Source organism: Fukomys damarensis, unplaced genomic scaffold (assembly GCF_012274545.1).
Source record: "Fukomys damarensis isolate Sample0158 unplaced genomic scaffold, DMR_v1.0_HiC HiC_scaffold_4, whole genome shotgun sequence".
NCBI classification, from domain to species: domain Eukaryota; kingdom Metazoa; phylum Chordata; class Mammalia; order Rodentia; family Bathyergidae; genus Fukomys; species Fukomys damarensis.
The window spans coordinates 64,090,463-64,111,548 of NW_022900916.1; the positions used below are offsets into that span (position 1 = coordinate 64,090,463).

Genomic DNA, 21,086 nt, shown 5'->3' on the forward strand with positions numbered 1-21,086 from the left:
TTTATATCTTATCTCTTGAATCAGCATTAATAGTCCTTTAGAACCCTGTGAAGTTTTTATTTATTTAGTATATCAGAAAATTAAAAATAGTAATAATAATTATATGTATGAAACTTTGTCTTTTAATATAATTTGGTATCCAAAGGATCTGTTTTAATTACTTTTATAGAAAATAATATATTTTGAAAATGACTATTATAAACATATTATAATAACATTTAGAATTTAACCCTTTGATGATAACCAATATAAACATTCATAACAACGTATTTAGCAATAGTTATTGGGGGTATAACTTTTTAGAAGGCTATGAAAATTACTGGGGCTCTCATTAGTGAATAAAGACCAGAATAAATCTTTTGAGCAGCTTTTTTTTTTTAACAAACAGGAGTTTATTTGAATCTAAAAGTTTGTATTTAATTATCTTGACAAAATATTTAACTTGTAAAACCAGATTGTAAAAATTAACAAATTATTTGTATTTTTGACATCATTTTGATTAAAAATATAATTGGACAAACACTTCTGAACAATTGCACAGATATAGACAAACATATAAGACAATTTATGAAACTAGAGTGTACTCAAATATATTTGGCCAATTGAATTATAACATCTCTTAATTATGACTAGTCAAAACTTTTGTAGGTCAATTAACAGAAATCTCTTGTAGAATTAGAATTAGAGGAATAAAAGTTATGACTGTAAATGTACACCTTTTACAACAAACTTGAAACCAACAAGCAAACATATATTTTTCTGATAAATCATTTTTTGTATGCCTTTTTATCATATTTAGGCCTTTTGGTCTTGGTTTTTATTTTTTATCTTTTTAACAAGACCAACATATAAAATCTTTTCACATCAAATATATATTTTTTATTTATAGCTTTTTAAATAGTTTTGCCTCACTTATTATAATAAACCTTTTATAATGAACTTTAGCTGTTAAAATTTTAAAGTGTCGTTTTGTTTTTAGATGGTTATATCTTAAATTTTGACTGGCTTTCAACATTATTAACCTTGAGTTTTTTCATCAACAATGTACAGAAAAGAGAAAGTTGACCCTAAAACCACAAATAAAGAATTTATAATGTATAAGAAAATTTAAAGCATAACAATTAAAGATCAATTCAAATTGAAACAAAGATATTTATCAAACAGTTAAAATTTGTAACTTGATTTTTTTTTTAAATCTCTTGATGTCTGTTAAAGCATAGTTGCAGGTTTTCTGGCTTTACTTTGACATCAGGCTAATAAGATAGTTCTGGCCTTTGGACTATTTACATGTATTTTTCTACTTAGTTGTAACAATGGAGTTATATTTTTTAAGTCATCTGTTTCTGTATTTTTTTCTGATATTGGCAGCAGAATGAGTCATGAAAACAGTATTTATTAGTTTGCCCCAGGTGGTAACCTTATTTCAAATCAGGCTTTTTTTGTGGCTAGAGTTTTTTGGGGGGGCCAAGACTAGCTTAGCTGAGGCCATGATCAGTATCAGGCACATCTGAGCTAAGGAACACTGTCACGTTAGTGTTCCATTTTGTTCATAATAGATGCTGGCCACAGAGTTACAGAACAGGCCACACACAATTTCCGCAACTCAGAGAGGGATCTTTAAGCATAAACACCCCCACCCTTTGTCTTGGTGTAAAGACAAGGCTTATTGCTTTTGTAGCTTGTTTTATGTTTTAACTGAATTTTTATAAACACGATCACACAAGAAGTTGACACTGTTTGCGGCCCCCTTACAAAGCACAATATAAAAGCACAATGACAAATTAAGAGTATATAAATGAAACCCTCACAAACAGCAAAGAGTGTAGGGTGATTAGGCCTTTATTTTATATTTTGTCTAAAGTGAGGATATAAATCCTCACAAATGGCAAAGAAGGGAGGGCAATCAGGCCTCTAATCTGGAATCTGTCTGAATGTTTAAGAACCAAAACAAAAGCAAAACTAACTAGGGGTTGTCTAGGAAATCTCACCATTTAGATAGACAATTTTACTCACCTTTTTCTGTTGTTACTGTCTCTGTTTCAGGTTTGAGAAATCCACTGCCAGAAAGCTGGCCTCCAAGTCTTAGAAAGGGAACCCAGGAAATTGTGGGGGTGTGCCTCTTCCCTCCTGAGATGGGCAGCCACTCCCTCCAGTGGGACTTGGGTCCAGGCCCAACACAGGCTGTGTCAATTAGCCCTTTCCTTCCCAGCCAACACACCAAATGTTATGGAAGGAATTGGTAAGTGACAGGCACAGAGAAATGCAGAATGGAAGTAAAATAATAAAAGGTTTATTTTGTCAATAAAAGTCTGATCGCACTTAGAGCAGTGTCAGTGATCCACCCCTATTATCTTACAGCTTCCTCTTTTATAGGGTTTTACAGCCTTGATCTTATTTAGGTGGTTATGTTTTTTGGGGTTTTTTTTTTTCTTTTTAGTTTTACATTATCAATATTTAAATCATGGTCACAAGACAGTTAACATTTAACCCAGATGTAGCAATTTTTTATAATTAGGGGAGTTTACCTTTAAGATATGCCTAGCTATATATCTTGGCCCATAAAAAGGGGTGTTTAGGGTCAAACAAATATTAACAATGTTTTTTTTTATCTTGACAATTTTATAATCATGTGGTTTATAAAACTTTAAAGTTTAGGGTCTTGATGTGTTCTTTTATCTCAAGATAAGACTAAATGCCTCATTCAGTGGTTAATGTCTCATTTGTCTGTTAATTTTAAACTCAACAAAGCAAACTGCTATTAGAGATAGCAGAAGCCATTTTATATTGTGACATTTTGTAAGTTTTGCTGTTTATACGAGTTTTATTTATTTTTGTTTCATTTTGGGGGTAACTCCTTATCTCTCATTATGTTTATATCAATTTTTATTATTTTACTTCCATTCTGCATCTCTCTGTGCATGTCACTCACCAATTCCTTCCATAACAAGCTGAGACTAATGAAAGTAATTTTGGAAAACTACTTAACCCACACAAAAGGCCACAGAAAATAAGCTCCTCAGGATCCTCTTTATAATTAATAAAAACAGAAAAAGCACTACAATTTTATAGATGTGTCAAAAGGAAATAAAATGATTCAAATGTTAAAAAAATTCCTTGGAAAATAAAAGTAAATACGTAGGACCTTTGTAATTATGCTTAAGGAAAAGATAGTATATTGTCTTACGCAATTCTCAGGAAACAAGGTCCCAAATACCTTATATCATTTTTTTCTAAATCAATAAAAATAAATGAACTTTCTTTTCATGATTATATATTCTGAAATGCCCATGTGTAGTCAAACCGTCTACACATCTTACCCATTACATTCTTATCTCCAATGGAATGCCTACCAGTGACCTTTCCCAGTCACCCCCCATGCCTGTTGCACCCCTCCAGTTTCAATTATGAGCAATGGTGAGTCCAGGATGAATCCAGACTGAAGCAGACTAAAACTCATGCTTAAAGAGGCCTTCTCCTGCAAAACCTATCACTACTTATCCATCACTTGGTCTGGAGCACCTTTTCTGGCACAGAAAGTGTGCATCCTGATCTCCCCTCTGGCCACTGAACTTAGTAGCTACCCTGAGCTAAATGCTGAGTGAGACATTCTTTCTGGTCCATAAATCTTCTGATAGTTTGTTGTTAATAAGAAGAAAAAATACAGAACCCTCAAAAACATCTTACCACGTTGTCCTGGGCTAAGTATTTTCACTTCCTCCTACAAAACTAAAACACACTTTAGTTTTACTTACTTGATCAACTTGAATGGCCTAGGGACATTGGCACCACAACCCCAACTCAACCTCAGACCTCTGTAGGAGCCGAAGACCTTCTCCAGAACAATCTGTCTCTATCCTGTCCCTACATTCAAGTGAAGTGGAACAGTGCTCTAAAATAGGCAGTTCGTCCCTTGAAGGATCCCCAACCTAAGAGCCACCATGCCAGCCAGGTATATTCTACAGGCCCATTCTTCAAACAGTTACTATGACTTTTCGCACAATGACCTGTTACCTTATTAGTGATCCTGTGGACCATCTATTGAATTCAGAGAAGTTAAATGAGCAGCTCAGAGAAAATCCAAGGCCAGAACTGAGACAGCCTTGATTTCCTGCAGCTTAGAGGAAGAAGGGATTCTCAACTCTATCAGACTAGCGCCACCTTTTGGTAACAAATATCTGCAATCTACAGAGATAATACAGACATACACAGAGAGAAATAAAATGACTAAACTGTACTGTAAGGCAAAACAAAAGGAAATAATTTTGTCTCCATCTGTATGATTTGCGTATGTGTACATACAAAGTAATTTGTGTGTGTGCCTAAACAAATTATACATACACACATGTATATACACACACGTCTATTTACACACTTTATTATCTTGAAATTATATATATGTGAATATAAAAGTGTGTAAATGCTCTGGCCTAACTATACAAAATTATTTAATGATGTACTGAGATACTAGAAACTGCTTTTAATGAGTAAGCTTGAATGTTAAAGAAGGAAAAATACATTTACTGGAATATTTTTAACACTTATGGGATTATTTTTAAGAAAGGGCTAAATATGCATGCACATATAGATATTCCTCCTTTAGCAACCTACCTATTTAATGGCTCTTCGGACTTAGAACCAAGGCGTGCTATTCAGACTTATGCCCTGCATTCAAATTTACAACATTAGAATGTGAGTAGCAGTGTGGCCTTATAATGGCCTCTTCCACAGTACAGTACTGTATTTTTTCTGATTGTACTATACAGTGCAATACTGTAATTTTATGTTCTGCTACATACTGTATTACTATTTGTAAGAGTTATGCAAATAAAAGCAAAGTCATCAGGTTGGAGTTTCTTTGACTTCTTTGTTCTGAATATTGTAATGAATCTACTATATACAATTCCTCATTTAGTGACCAATTCATTTAATAACAAGCTAATCATAGGAATGTACCTCAGTCTTTAAATGAGGAATGTCTGTAAACATTCACAGCACCGTATTTCTTATGGCTGCATTAGTACAGATGTGTGTACAATTGAAATACAATAAGTACACTGCTGCTGACAATGAGATTTGCTAAAATGATAGACATTTCCTTACAAAGTAATCAACAAACCAAGATATGACTTTTTTAAGTACTCGGTTGTATTCCTGAAAATTTCACAATATATTAAATATTCTGGTCACGCATGCAAAAAATGTTTGTCTTCATGTTAAATAGAGTTGGAGTTTTAGCTTAGATTACTATAAATAGATTTTTTTCAACAACAGAAACTCCAATAGGAACACCCAAAGAGTTTAGAGAATGCACAGCATAAGACTTCATCTAGTTGATTCTTCTGTACATTACAGAATGTCCAGCATCTTTGTGCCCTACTCACCAATACCAGCAGCACAATCCATTCCTGAAACAACCAAAATTAATTCTGGCCAATTTTTAAAACACTGAATTAGTAGGTGCTGCCACTCCCATCCTAAAAATATTGATTGGAGACCTATAGACCTTAGGACCCAGTGCCAGACACTAGGGACAAACTGATTTTAAAAGGAGGTGGGAGGAGGTACAGCTAGTGGGGAAAGTGACATCACACCACTATCCAAGTAATTATATCAATATGAAATGCTGTAAATGCTATGAAAGAAAAGTGTAACTTAGAGGTTTAGATGACATCAGACTTCAGGAGCCTACAGGCCAGTAAAATTATTTTCTTTTCTTAACTTAGAGCCATAAATAGTATCGTCAGCTTTTAAATTTTTCCATGGAAGGTTATTTTTAAATTTTTACTTTTAAAAATAATAATAACTACCATTTACAATAACTATGGAGACCAGGCGGAAAAGAAATTATCTCTGAATTTTAAAAAGATATAAAACAAAAATACTTTTAGCTTGGTGGGAAAATCTCACTACCTTATTGTTATTTTACTCATTCTGCTGCAGTCCGTGAGAGGCGCATGAGAGACTAGTATCTTGTTACCATCACACCAGATCCTTGCTGCCTGCCAACCTGGTGTGAGAAGTGCACCTTTTTCAGGACCCACCTCAGACTATTCCACCAAACCTCATTTTAATAAGATGCCCAAGAGATTCACATCTACATTAAAGTTTGAGAAGCACTGTGCTAGAATGGATCATATTAATCCTCCAATGGCTAAAATTCAGCCACAGCCACCTACATTACTCAATAATTATCAAAAAAAGATAATTGCGAGATCCCACACTAATCAGGATGCAAGATGAGACATAGAGCAGCCAAGTTAACATCCTACAAATCCATCATGTTTAACGAGTTAAGCTTAAAAATAATTGAAGAGAATACCCAAAATGCCACCCACAAATAATAATTCACAGCTTTGCAGCAGACGTCACATAAAACTCTGCTCCATAGTTTGTGTGTGAGCTGATGCATGGATTGTGCTGAACATTGAGTTTAATGCTGACTCTTGCCATAAAAGAAAGCAAATTTTATCACAGTCAGTTAAAAGGTCAGACTACTCTTCAGGTGTCCTGACACATACTACTTCTGAATTCATATTTTGGGTTTTTTTATTAAATCTCACATCTAGGTTTTCTAACATAGTTGTTAACTATAGAGGCAAGGAGTGGAGGCATAAATCTAGGCCTCTTTCCTGGGCCATTTTGATAGGAATAATAACTGTCAGTACAATGTAAAGCCTTTTCTAGGGAAGAAAAATTACAATATAGATCTGGGCTGACCCGTAAGGCAGCCACAAGCAGAAGTGGGTACCTGAAACACAGCCGATCTAAAATGAGATGGGTTACAAAGTGCAATATATACAAGCAACTTGTTGGAACACTTAACAGAAACAAAAATAATCTCAAAAATAATTTCCAGATAGACTGCAAGTGCAGATTACAATGTTTCTTTAATATCTAGGACTAAAAATCATGAGAGAGACACAAAAAGAAAGAGAGAACAATAAAAGCAAAAGCATCAGTTTTGTACTTTTTTAACTGACTATAGAAAAATTTTAATCATATGTAGCTTGTATTATATTTCCAGCAGTGATGGTCTAAAGCTAATTAGAATCATGCTTATATTAACCTTAAGTTCATAAAATTATACATAAAGATAAACTCAACCCTAGAAAATAAATGTAGAAAATGTATAGTTAGGCAGGCAATAGCCAAATAAAAATAGGACAGGGGGAGAAGTTTGGCATTACTGTTCTTTTACGCAAGTTCTAAGACAGACTATTCTGAAACGCCTGGATGGGGCAGTCCCTAAATTTATACCCAAAGGAGAGGGGAACATCAAGCATTTCATCAAAGTAAAGCAAGGCGGCGGGGAGCTAATCCAAAGTGAAGGCAGTCGCAGGGGCGGTCAGTTTGCTCAGAGTCTAGGAATGCAGGAGTGGAAAAGATAAACAAGTTCCACTGACAATAGCCAATAATTTCCTGGTACAGGCCATTCATATAACGAAACCATCCTAGCTCTAAGTAAAACGGAGCAAGTAAAACCACAATCTCCACGCTTGCCCAGATCAGGAAGGCTACTATGTATGGAAAGCACACTCAGAAGCTGATTACATTGACCTGTGGAGGTTGAAATAAACGCACAGTTCTTCCTTGGCACAAAGAAAAACAGCAAAGTTCTGTTGAATTAGAAAGATTCGAAATCATTTTGTAACAGCAAAATCCCCACACACACCAATGTTTAAACAGCATCCCCAACTGGAAATTGGTGGGTCAAATGAAGTTAGAGAGCAAGAAGATAAATTTGAAGCAAGCAAAGTAGCTGAAGCCATCTCCAATCTGGACAGATTCCTCTCATTCCTGGCCAGGGAACAATCCCATCACTTAGGAAATCTGGAGCTAGGCCAACACACTGCTTCTGCAGCCTGCTGGGGGCTGGGTGAGGAGGGGAAATGTCTGGGCAGCTGGCTTTCATCACAAAGCCTTCCCTTTCAGAAAGGCTTATAACGGAATTTCCTAGACAGGCTATCAGGCAATATTCTAAGTAATTAATAGTGAAAAAATGTCACATTTTCAGAAATAGATATCCAAGGTGTAAAATGTCCGTAAGTACATGAGTTAAATCTGATGCAAGCGTTAGAATGTTATATTCAGTAATTTTTAAACTCTTTCCATTGGGCTTACCTTCAACACATCTATATGGTTAAGAAAGAAACTGATATTCTGAGAGTTTAATATACACACTGGATACTTCCCTGACTTAGCTCAGTGAAAAACACTTTTTAGAAAGTGATGAGCCCGGATGCGGCTGCCAAGTTAGGACACCAGGCAGCTCAGTTCCAGCACCCAAACTGTACGCCTGCACCACCTGAGATACACACGGCCTGCACTTCTAGAAAAGGGTACTAAGGTTGAGACTGATTCAGCAGCTGTCCTTGGCAATAAGGCTACGAAGTTCTGCAGCCCGCTTGAATCCATACTCCATTATCTTTCTCATAAATGACTTCCTGTGATAACCAAACTGTTTACCCCAATTTGTGTGGCTGTCAAAAGTACCTCATTTTCTCCTATCCTCGCAGGAATGATGGCTAGTTACTCTCTTTTGTTTCCTCTCACCATACTGCCAGTACTTCCACTATAGATGAACTATTGGTTCTTTTATTTCTTTTTTTCTTTTCTTTTTTTTTTTTTTTTTTTTTTTTTGTACCAGGGATTGAACTCAGGTCCTTGCACTTGAAAGGCAGCAAGGCAGGCAGTGGAACCACTAAGCTAAATCCCCAGCCTGAACTATTGGTTCTTTATGCATCTAAAGAATTCAAAGCAGGATTCACGCTTTCCCAGTCATTTAAAATTAAGTACTCAGTTGTGGTTTTTCTATAAAATGGAATATTACTTAGCCATAAAGAACGAGAAAATAGATTCATTCATAGGAAAATGGATACATATTGAAGATATACTCCTAAGTGAAATAAATAAGTCACACATGTGTAAATACCGAATAGTTTCCCTGGTGTAAATAATCTGCAACAATGCATAAGATTCTAATAAGATTACTGACATTTAGAAATGGGAAGAAAGGAGCTAAAGGTGTAGGGAAGGTGGGATGGGTAGGGGAAGGGTAAAAAGGGAAAAGAAAAAAATGTGAGAGAATGAAAAGATGAAAATAAAGTGTTTGTAGATGGGGAGGGAAGGAGGGGGTGAAGGGAGGGCAGAGGTAAGGGGAAAAAATGAGAATCAAGACTTGTCATGTAGAGGTACAAGATCCCAACAATGAATGTGACTGTACTGTATCCCTAAAATGTACCAATAAACTCAATTAAAGCTGAAAAAAAAATTAAGTACTCAGGTCTACAGATCTGGAACATACAGACACAAAGCATAGAAAACAAAATACAGGGCTGGGAATTTGGCTCAGTGGTTTCGCCACCTGCCTCGCAAGTCCAGGGGCCTAAGTTCGATCCCCAGTATCAAAAAAAAAAAAAAAAAAAAAAAAAAAAAAAAAAAAAAAAAACAAAATACATTTTTCTGAATGAAAATATTAGTATGGTTCACCTTATGTGTTACTGGTATAACACTGATGAAAGAGCTATCCCATGGAAATCCACATTACATGGGATTCTATGACACACCCTTCCCCTAATTTGATATTAAATGCATTATCTTTAAATCTTCACTTACTCTGGTTAGACAGAACAATGAGGTTAGGGTGAGAGAGAGGCTACCTGGGTTCCACACAAAGGTCAACTAGGAGAACAGAAACTTGGGAAGCTGGGGCAGAAGAGCATTTACCTTCTCTGCGTGCAATTTCCTCGGAGATGAAAGTATGGGTCCACCAGGTGCTGTGGTTCGCAAAAGAATTTGCTGAAAGAACAGGGAATTGGTGTGTATATTCTGAAGCCCTCCAACGCCTGCTACGAGCATACAGTAACACTTTTGCCTCCTAGCAGCTAGCATAGGGAGGAATTCAAACCCTCTATCAATGACAAAAAAGACCACTGTCCCTCTGATCCCACACACTCCATAACTCAACCTTCTAGATAAAATCACCACCTGATTGGAAGGCACAGGAACTGTGTCTTTAAACAACCCTTAGAGATAACAAGCACTGATTTAAATAAAAGGCTTGAAAACTCCTGGAAGACCTCATCACCACTGTGACTGCTGCCCTAATCAGGTCTCCCAGGGATGGCTGAGGGGGTGTTAATTGCTAGACTCTGATCGAGGAGGATGTGGTGGAAATTTTACCTTAAAAATCACTTTTAAAATGAAATAAGACACAACGCTTATGTGTTCTATTTTTTTAAAAGCAGATTAAAAGCTTAAGAAAACAAACAATAATACTTCCAATTTTCTTTTTCAGGTATACTCTTTTCCTTCCATGTCACACCACACCGTGCCAGTACGCCAATCTGTGTCGTTTCCCCAAGAGATACAGATATGGAGTACAGTATTTACAAGGCCAAAATGAGTAAAGAACTCCAAACTGAAATGCCTGTCTGTCCCTTTCATGGTATTCACACAGTCAGGCTGTACGGGCAGAGGGGCACACAGCCATACTTTCAATTCACTGCAGAAATCCTTGCAAGTCATTTGACATCCTGTCCCATGCAGTTTTAAACCCACACGAGTCTAACAGAGAAAAAGAAATTGCACAATCACAAACTCTTGAAAGAACATGCAGACAACAAAAATCTGAAAACTAATAAAGCAAAGAATTTTTCCAAAAAATATATAATACAAGAAAGCCAGTCAACTGACAAGTGGCATATGAGTACATTACTAATGGGAACTATGAATATTCATTATGTAACACCCATAAATAGAGCAAATGAAAAACAGAGAGTTCAGATGGGACAGCTTTTAAAAACTCAGACAGCTTTTAAAAAGAAAGATAGTTTGGATATAGCTCAGTGGTAGAGCCCTTGTTGTAGCATGCAGAGGCCCTGGGTTTGATCCCTAGCACCAGAATAAGAAAAAGAAAATGAAATTTGAAAAAAAAGAGCATGCAGACAGAGATAATATTGTTTAAGTAAACAGCTTTGGGTAGAAACTTTGATCTAAGATAAGACAGGATGATAGAGAAGGAATTTCCTTACACAAGGTAAATAAATGAAGAGCATAAACTACTCAGAATGACAGGAAAAGCCTTCAGTAAAAACAGTCAAGGTAGTCTGCTTATGATGCTTGGAATAAGAATACCGTCTCCACAATCACTAACAAGGTTAGAGGATGTTGCCCTATCCTACCATACCCTCTCTCCCCACATAGAGAAAGGACAACACCAGATACAAATCCAAGTGTTGTTGCTTTTTTTTAAATATCTTTGAATGAAAGGGGAAAAAATAGAATACAAATAGAATTAACCCCAAAATATGTGCTCAGGGAGCATAACTTTTTTATCCAATTACAAGCTAAGGGCTTCAGAGAAAGGTCACCACACTGGGTTAATAGTTTATCTAGACGCTTGCAACTCAGTACAGAAAATCCATAGGCCAAAGCTGCTGATACACATACTTATGAACAAAAGAATTACCACATAAGTGAAATTATTGCATGTGTTTTAAAAAATGTGCACAAATTATTCTAAATTCGTTTCAAAACAGATAATCAGGGCAAAAAAAAAAGATATGGGTATGGAATTATGGGCAATGCACAATATCTGGCCTTTAATTAGGTAAGAATCTTTAATTAGGTAAGAATCCTTAAGGTAAATGCCACAGAATTTATAGAAAGTAACTCAGCAAGAAAATCAACTTGTTTGCACAATTTTCATTTTGTACTTTGTATCTCAAGTAGTCCTACTGCCAAGGATTACCCTAATACACTGGGCATTAATTTGCAACTTAAAACTTACAATTCAAACAGGGGTTGGTGGTGCATGCTTGTTACCCCAGCACTTGGGAAGCTGAGGTACGATTGCTGTGAGTTCAAGCTGGAGGCCAGCCTGGGCCACAGAGTGAATGCAAGGCCAGCCTGAACTACATAGCAAGACCCTGTCTCCAACAAAAACAACAAAAAGTTACAATTCAACAGTTATTATAGTTTGCATCTAGATGGCCCCCCAAAGTCTCATACAGCCATAGGTGGGGCTTTTAGGAAGTGGCTGGATCTAGGGTGTGTGATACTGGGATGAAGGATGTGAGCTGGGACTGACTGATTCATGGTGCAATGCTAGAAGTAAGCACATGAGTGCTTCCCGAGGACATATAGCCTGGATAAAACACAAGAGACTAGAAAAGCGCTGCAGTGGTGGTCACTTGCCGCTTGCTACTCTGCTGCTCCGCTACCTCCTGCCCACCATGAACTGCAACGCCCCTCTGCCATGCCATCCTGCCTTACAACCAGCCACTATGGTCTGAAACCTCTACAAACTGTGACTAAATAAGCCTTTCCCTCTTTAACTATGGATGTTGGGTATTTTTGTCTCAGTAATGAGAACAGTAACTAAAACAACAGTAAGTGTAAGTTAATCATCATTCACAGTAAAACTTTCACTGTTCCTTTCTAGCCCCTAACAACCCATCAGGCTCTCTCAGTTACTCTGGTATTTTAGCTGTAGGGTTTGTGCGGGTTAGCCTTTGTTCTGAAACCACTGGCCCCATGACTCTGGGCTACTCACTTAACTTTTTTAAATCACAGTTTATCTATAAAAGTGGAAATAATAATGCCAATATTACTGGGGAAATTAAATGATATACATTAGAAAAAACACTTAAGATTCATCCCTAGCAACAAGTAATTGGTGAATTCCTATAATTGAGGGGGGTATAAATTATGCAAACAAACTCACCAAAAAAATCCCCAAAATTTCAGCTGTTCACATTTTCAAGAAACATCTCATTCAGCACTACTAGGTACAAAGGATTGTGCTGGACAACTTATATCTGAAGAGAGCTAGAAATGCTGCCTCTGCACATAGGAATCTTATACTCTTACAGGGGCGAGGGGAGATGACTTTAAAGACGCAAACATCTGCTCAGACAACAAGTACTGAGATCTTGATACTGAGAGACTATAAGAAAACACATGGTGAAGAAAACACGTGATTACTCAACTCACTGACTTAGGACATGTGGAATTGAGACAAACGGACTTCCATAGCAGACAATGGATATGTTCCAAGAGAAGTGGCACCAAGCCAGAACTGAGACAGCAAAGGAAGATTCTTCTTCACTCTCCTCTTTCTGAAAATTCCTGTCACTATACTATGGTGTGATGTATGCAACCCTTGCTTCTTTGTAAAACGTTAGTTAAGAGTGTTCACAAATGGTCCTGTCTTACAGGATGTAAAAATCCCACCCACCAATAACCACCTGGCAGGCAAACACCACCACTGAACATTCTTGATTCCAGACCCAGTGAGCACATAGTCACAAAAAGGCCACTGTGACGGGGAAGCAGAGGAATGATAGGAAGAAACCTATGTTTGGACTTCACAGCATCAGTTGCCTCATGTTTAAAATGAGGAGGTTCCCAAAATGAGATTGCCCATGATAAAGCTGGACAGTGCTACGTGTCCCTGAGCCTGTGCCCACAGATGTGAGGACTCTCAGAGAGGAGGTGGGCATGAGTGTCACATGCGTGCCACAATGAACATGACAGGTGCTGAGATGTGTGTGAAGAGATACTGTCTGCCCAGTGGGGAGACCTTTTAAAGGATTTACAAGCATTACTTGATTGATCTTCACAATTTTGTCAGAGATTATTATTCTTGCTGCACAGATAAGGAAAAGAAGGCTTTGAGGACACATCACATTGATTGTAAATGGTAGGGGGCTGGAAGGAGGAAGGAGGAAAATTCCAAAGCTTCTGCTCCTGGGCTTTCCAATCACCACTCAACAGGCTGGGAGCCACCCCGAGAGCATGCAGAGTGAAAACCAAAGAGGCACGTTCCAATCCACTGATTGATGAAAATCTGCAAGCTCAACCAAATGCTAAATAATTCCTGTGACTCATCTCTGTCTTGCTCATCCCCAAAATAGATATCCCACCAAAGGTTCCTAAATATTCTCAAGTCTCCAGTAAGACATAAATGCCAAGCTATAACTACAATACTTGTAGGACACAGACACATCTGTGGCTTCCATTACAATAGTATTTAACATATATGCACCAATGGATAAAGAAATACCAGCCAGAGCATAAAGAGGCACACATCTCTTCTTTCTTTCAACATAAACTTAAAAACCCTTCAAAATAGCTTTCAAATAATTAAACATAGCACTTAAAAAACTCGTCAACAAGGGAAAAAAATCAGAACCAAGACCTGTCATGTAAAGGTACGAGATCCCAATGATGAATGTAACTGTACTGTATACCTAAAATGTACTAATAAACTCAATGAGAGAAAAAAAAAAACTCATCAATAAAACTTACTGTAGAAAAAGTTTTCAAGCTCAGTGACACTACGCCTGCCTCACAAGCACAAGGTCCTAAGTTTGATCCTTGGTATTAAAAATAAATTAATTAAATTAAATAAAGTACTGTTTGCAGATGACTTGATTATGTATCTAGAAAATTCAAATAAAACCTCTGAAAAATACTGAAACTAATAGAACTCATTAAACATAATGAAATATGAAATAAGTTTATAAAAGTCAGTAAAGTAAAAATTTTTAAAACTGATTCTCATTCTTAGTTAATATTTTATAAGATGCCTCAAAATTAAGGCAGATTATTTTAAAAGCAGGTCACTAAGGTAAAAAGAGCAACAGTGCTTTATGAAAGGATCTTTATTAAAAGAAAAAAAAAAGATTTGAAACTAGGACATATGTTCCTGCAAGGGGAGATTTTTTTGCTAAACAGCAAATTCTATTTTCCTAAACTTCTAATTTTTCTATATCACCTGTATTCTTTTAACTTTACCTCAGTGGCCCGGTGTTATTTTATAATGTCATGATGTAATGCTATTAAAATTAACAACAATAAAAATATAAACAAATAAACATAATCTTTTAGTATTCAGGTTGTACATTTAATCGAATGTCCAGTATTCTTAAACCCTTGCATTTGTATAAAGTGGGTTATTAGAAATGGCTTTAGGGGCAACCCATTTTCCAGTCTCCCTTCTGTCTCTCTCAGATAGAAGCTATCTTTCTCTCAATAAAGTTTTCCTACTCTTAAAAAAAAAAACAGAAATGGCTTTAAAAGCACAAGCGATGTTTTCTCATATTATCAAAACTGAACAGCAGACACAGAGAAACAAGAAAAAACTGACTTAGCTTCATTTATTTCCCTTTCTTTACTGCCAAGATAAATTCAAGGTGAAAGAGACAGATATTACATTACAATCAGGATCTGTACATGGAACTAGCCACCAGCCTCAGAGGAGAAATGCCCAGTAAAAGTGGCAACTACTTTGAGGCTCTCAAGTGGATCTTAAATGCTTCCCAAATAAACAGCAGGAAGGGCTGGCAAATGCACTCATTTTAAAAGTAAATATTAACTTAATGAGCTTAGTGACCGGATGATCCTGTTCTCTTGAGATTTTTACTTCCCTACCCATTCTCATCATGAGGAAGGAAAAAAAAAAACACTAATAAGGAGCAAATTCTCCTACTTCTGAATGCAAATGGTACCAGAGAAGAGTCTGAAAGTATTCTTTACTCTTCACATATACCCAATTCAAGTAATGGTAAAAGCAGAAGACAAAATCGGTGAAATGACACACACACACCAGAACTAGTCATAAACGCTGTGGGAACAAAGCAGAAAGGACCTGGTCATTACAGAACATCTCCATCTCCTGTCTGCGGCTTTTTCCTTCTTCTTCCCTTGCCTGCACTGCTCATGCCCCAGAAGAAGACTATGTTTGCCTCTGGGCAAGGATGGTGCCCAAAGGTCACTAACTTTCTAAAACCAGTGCCTGGGCTGTGAAGGGTTCTAGACAGAGGCCATTCCATGCTGTCAGCTGAACCATTCACTGTACACTAGACGAACTTATCCAGCTGTCCCCACCAAAAGCAAACCATTTTCATTATCTTCAGCAACATTTTTATTCATATAGTATTTAATCTTCTTAAGTTTTAGTTTTCCTTCAGTAACATAAGTATAACTTGGCTCAAAAATGAGAGATATACTGTAGAGATCTTTTAGATTTAATTATCATGTCTTGAAAACCAACATCTGCTAGAATTCCTACCAAAAATCAACTGCTTCTCTGTAAAAACAGTCCTTCCCGCTCTATAGGCTGCCACACAGGACCTGTATTTCTCCCTTCTCCTAGTCAGCAGACAGGTAATATGCTTCGCATACTCTGGAAGCACAGAGAGAGGGCTGAAATCCTGGCTTAAATCACTTTCTAACTGTGGGACTGTTAGCAAATCATATCACTGATCTCTACTTTCATATTATCCTTTCCCTGTATTTCCTTTTTCTGGATTTTTCCCATACACAGAGACGATTTAGACTTTATAAACCTGAAGTGATACTCTACCTATAAATGGCTGCTTTCATTTAACACTGTAGTTTTCATTTCATGCTTTTCATTATCGTATATATTTTCTTCAGTGAGTACAATTACTTAATAGCAAACACTGAAATTATCCAGTGAAAAATATGTAACGTGATAAAAAAAAAGTTCTGAACTGAAAAAAAGTTTCAATGCATTTAGTGTGGCTGGTTACTGCCTGAAAAATATCGCAATGGAAGGAAATGTATATATGCAATGATGTAATGAGAAAAGTAAAGGAAATGCTGAACATGGTCAAAGTCAGACCATTAGCTGTAGTCATCCAGTTAGTGTCAATTATATGGATTTTAATTTTTTAGTCTTCTAATGATTGCACAGAAGCTAATAAAGGCACACACTGCAATTTGCAGAAATCTTGCAAAGTGTGTATTTTTTTTCTTTTTGAGGCTAAAGTAATTTGCCACTGCACAAGTAATGCACTATTTAGATAAAGTAATGCAAACCTCTTGAGGAAAGTTCTGAACTCAATTAAGGCATCCGAGGACAGGCCATATGTTACCAGGCCTTTTGCACACCTGAACCCCCATATCTAATGACCCAAGAATGCTCGTGCAAAGATTAGTCTGCCTTTTAATAGAAGGCAATCAAGCACTGCAGAACACTGTCTATCAGACTCAACTGAAAACAATACAAAGAGAACTACAGAACTGAATATTTAAAATAAATGAGCACCTACAAAAGAACGTGCAACCTATGCCTTGAATGATTATTACTAACACACAATTTTATCTCATCTATCTTATTTCTTCTTTATCTACAATTCTTTTAAATTAATGAAAAATGTTTTCATTAAAACAAAAATGCAACAATAGGTAAGTCATTTGTACCTGTCATAGAATAATGATTACTTATTCTTTTGTTAAACATTTCTGCCACGGCCTTAGTTTTTTCTTTTGGCTAAAATACCTGGAATATTAACATGATACTAATACCTGCACAATCATAGAACCAAGACAGCTAAATCTTCTGAATCAAAACTCCGAAACCATGATCTGAAATCAATAACTACTTTAAAATTCTAGACTGCATATACCAATATCCACCTTTAATTCCTTTATAATACTTCAGTACTGGGTATTTTTGAAGAGTGATGCGATAAAAATCATTTTATGTTTCTTACCACTTGAGGGGTGTGACACACTCCGAAAGATAACCCTGGCTGCCTACAGCGGCTTGTGTGTTGGCACAGGCGAGTGAGGGGCAGCACCAATATTTTCCGGCACAGTTAGAAAACGTTCACCCTCTACCTCCAGCACAGCCCCTCAATAACTTGTATCACTGGTACAACCTTCTGTTCTGCAAATTCTTTAAAACAGAGTAAATAACACTCAGACATAAGTAAGTTACAATCAGGTCTGGCCTTAAGGCAAGTATCAAAAGACACATTTCAGTTTGTTTCCACCAAGACATACATCATCGGCAATAATTTCATACTTGGCACATTCCTACCGGCAAACTCTGGGACTTGCCAAATCCCTAGTAGTCAACTGCAGCTCTCTGCCCCTTCACTTCCCACTCCAACAAAACACAACCGAGAGGCTGGCATCAGGGACTCTCTTTTAAATAAGCTACTTGCACACTTCAATATTTCAGCTGACTGGAACACAGGGCTACAACTCGTTTGAGGTCTGCTAGTCAAGAATGATAATTCTCAAACCTAAATATGAAGAAATCTTTCAAACATCACATGCTCCAGATATCTCACATGAGAGTGCACACAGGCTGAAAAAAAAGACAAATAAGCAGATAGAAATGGAAATTCCAAGTCTCCTAGGGTTGTCTGCGCAATTCAAACTTTCAGTATTAGAAGTATGTTTTTGTAAAGTTTGCAAAACATATTTTTTTTTATCAGTGAAAAGCCACCATACTTCCTGATGCATTTTAGCCTGGGTATATAAACACACATTAATACAACTATTTTCTACTTTAATTACATGATGATAAAAATCTTAAAAAGATTTTCTCAATACATTCTTTACCCATATATATAATATTTAGTATCATATAATTTAGAGTAGCTATAACAGTTATGAAGAAAACTATTACTCTCATTAACAACAAAGTAGCAAGTAACTTTGTACAGGAAGATGCTGAATAGTACTGTCAGAGTTTCATATCATTAAACACACTTTCTGTTTTGCTCTTTGGAGAAAATACCTAGGCTCATATGCTTTAAATATAACAATAAATATAGTTAACAAAAGTTAATGAAACTAAATGTTAAGGAAAAAATAAAAATTTAAAACTAAATAATAAATTAAATTAATAACCAAAAATGATTTTATACAATAAAGTAAGACTCAAAAGGGGGAAAAAATGAGTATTACTTTAACTAGTCTTTAAATTGTGAAAAAAAAAAAAACTTCTATTAAAAAAAAAAAAAGATAATGCTATGTCCTGAAGAAATTAAGCTTGCAAAATTGAAGGCAAACTGCTATTTCCAATATTTCATAGCTATGCCATTTATAAATTTTATGACAATGATAAAAAGAGGTGCCTTTGGACTATTAGAAATCTAGCACGCATCTCCAATTCTGGGCTGTAGAAAACTTAGATACCTCCCCCACACCCCATCCCGCCTTAAGTTGTTTCAATTACCATTACGGCTGTTGATATGAGAAATCATCTCAGCCACAACCAAGCAACTTAAGGACTTGGAAACTAAGGGCTACCAATCCAGTCAGAAAGAAAATGGGCTAGGCCTCTTTGGTACTTGTTAAAGAAAACAGCGAGATCTCACACTGCGCGACAACAAAGACCCAATGTTAGCTTCCTACAAACGAGTCAAGTGCACAAATCTCAGCATTGCCCCTCGGGAGCACTCACCAGTCCTCTCCAGCGGAGTTGTCTTGCAGCCTAGAGCTAGCCTAGAGCTGGCCTTCGGGACACTCAGTGACACTACAGCAGAAAGAGGGCCATACTTGGTCTCTAAGTTTCTGCAACAGTCTGCCTTTTTGTGAAAGAGGAATATGAAAGTGACTAATTCTCCCAAATGTCAGACACTCTGTGTTTTGTGACATGTACTTCCTCTCCGCATCTCTGCAACACTACCCAGACATTCTAGCCACTGTCTGGGAGGAGATATAATTATGGTAATTATGTCTACCACAACTAGGGAGATGGTAAATCTGATCAAATATTTATAGAAAGAAAAAACTGAGGCACAGAAAGTTTTAAGCGTTTAAAATTTCAAACTTAGTTTCCAATAAGAGAATCAAGGAGCAAGAAAGGTGCCCTTCAATCATCCCAAGTGTGTGGAATTTGAAACATGATTTCCTAGATTTCAAACCAAAGGCCTAGGGTTGCAAGTCTACACTAGATTTCTATGGGACAGGTTCTTAGCCCCCAGGGTTGATGGATCTGACCAAAGGTAAAATTAGAACAGGATTATAAAACAATACAAATAATAAAATAATCTAATTTTTTAACTATAAAAGAAAGACTGACTCTCTGCCCAGGACCAACACAGGAAGAGGCTAGAAGCTGGTTGACCAAAGAACACCCAGAAGGCTGACTGACCGCTGTGACTGAGCAGATCGAGAATCAGGCTGAGAGCTCATCTAGTCTGACACGAGCCAGACACCAGGAAGCACTTGAGGCACAGATAGCTAAACGGGGGAGCAGTGTGACAATGAAAACATTTGGGAAGCCTGCAATGGTGCTGCGAAACACGGAGCAGAGAGACCAATGAAGACCTTATTGCGACAAACACACATACAAGTGCTGAGATCCTGAAGTGAGATGGTGGCAGCTGGAAGATAACTCGGGTGCTAAAATCAGAGACACTGGACTGGGCCAAACCCTGAAGGTCCTGACACCAAAGAGTTGGGGGAAAGGACCTAAAACTAAACAAGTATTTCTTTGAACTTGGATTAGTTCCTCCAAGTACAAAACACAGATTAAACCTACAGAACATAAATTGGCTTACATATTAGTCAGAGCCCAAATATACAATGAATGAAGGGCAAAATGATCATTTTTGAAATGTCCTCTCTCCAGTCATGATGAGCTTCAACAAAATTCCCTACCATTTTCTTATCACTTTAAATATCTGAAGGCCTCCACAGTTAATGTCTAAACTGTTCACATGTACATGCACAGGCCCACATGCGTGCACACACGCACACACACACACACACACACACGTGCATGAGGCCTACTTTACAATAAACAGTAGCACACAGTTCCTGAATATGATTCCAGGCTGTTTTGCACATTAGCAGTCAAGGTATTTCAGACTGAGAATGAATGAATGAATGAATGTAACAAATGAATGAATGAATTCCTTTTTCTCCTTTTTCAAGGACAAACATTACAGCCGTTCTAACAATACCCTCTATATGAGTCAGGGAGCACCATTCAACTCCAGCTCAGGCCTCTGCCAGAGGTGGTTGCTCCCTGAGGTAAGGAGCCTTGCAGCTCATAAACAGTAAGGAGAGGGCTGCCACACCTTGCTGCATAGCCAAGAAACTGCCTCAGCACCCAAGTTTCCAAACTCAAATAGGAATTGAATTCCAAAGGACTGCAGAGCTCCCCACTCCAGAATAAGAGAAGGGGAAACCCACAAGTTCAAGAAAACTCCTACCACTATAATCTGAAAATGAATTCAGTTGTTTCCTATTTATATAAGCACATGCCTGGTGCCTGCTTTGCTTTTTTTTTTTTTTTTTTTTTTTAT

General features: G+C 37.0%; 1 protein-coding gene across 2 annotated transcripts in view; it reads right to left on the reverse strand.

Annotated features, from left to right (window-relative positions):
* Positions 1–21,086, reverse strand: part of Cdk14 (cyclin dependent kinase 14) — a 556,731-nt gene that overhangs the window by 532,714 nt on the left and 2,931 nt on the right. Inside the window, exon 1 of one of the 2 annotated variants that reach the window (XM_033758509.1) lies at positions 2,014–2,155. The exons of the other annotated variant lie outside the window; for it this stretch is intronic. The gene's annotated coding sequence lies outside the window, so the exon portion shown is untranslated. Of the gene's footprint in view, positions 1–2,013; positions 2,156–21,086 lie in introns of those variants that run through there. 2 annotated transcript variants of the gene reach the window in all.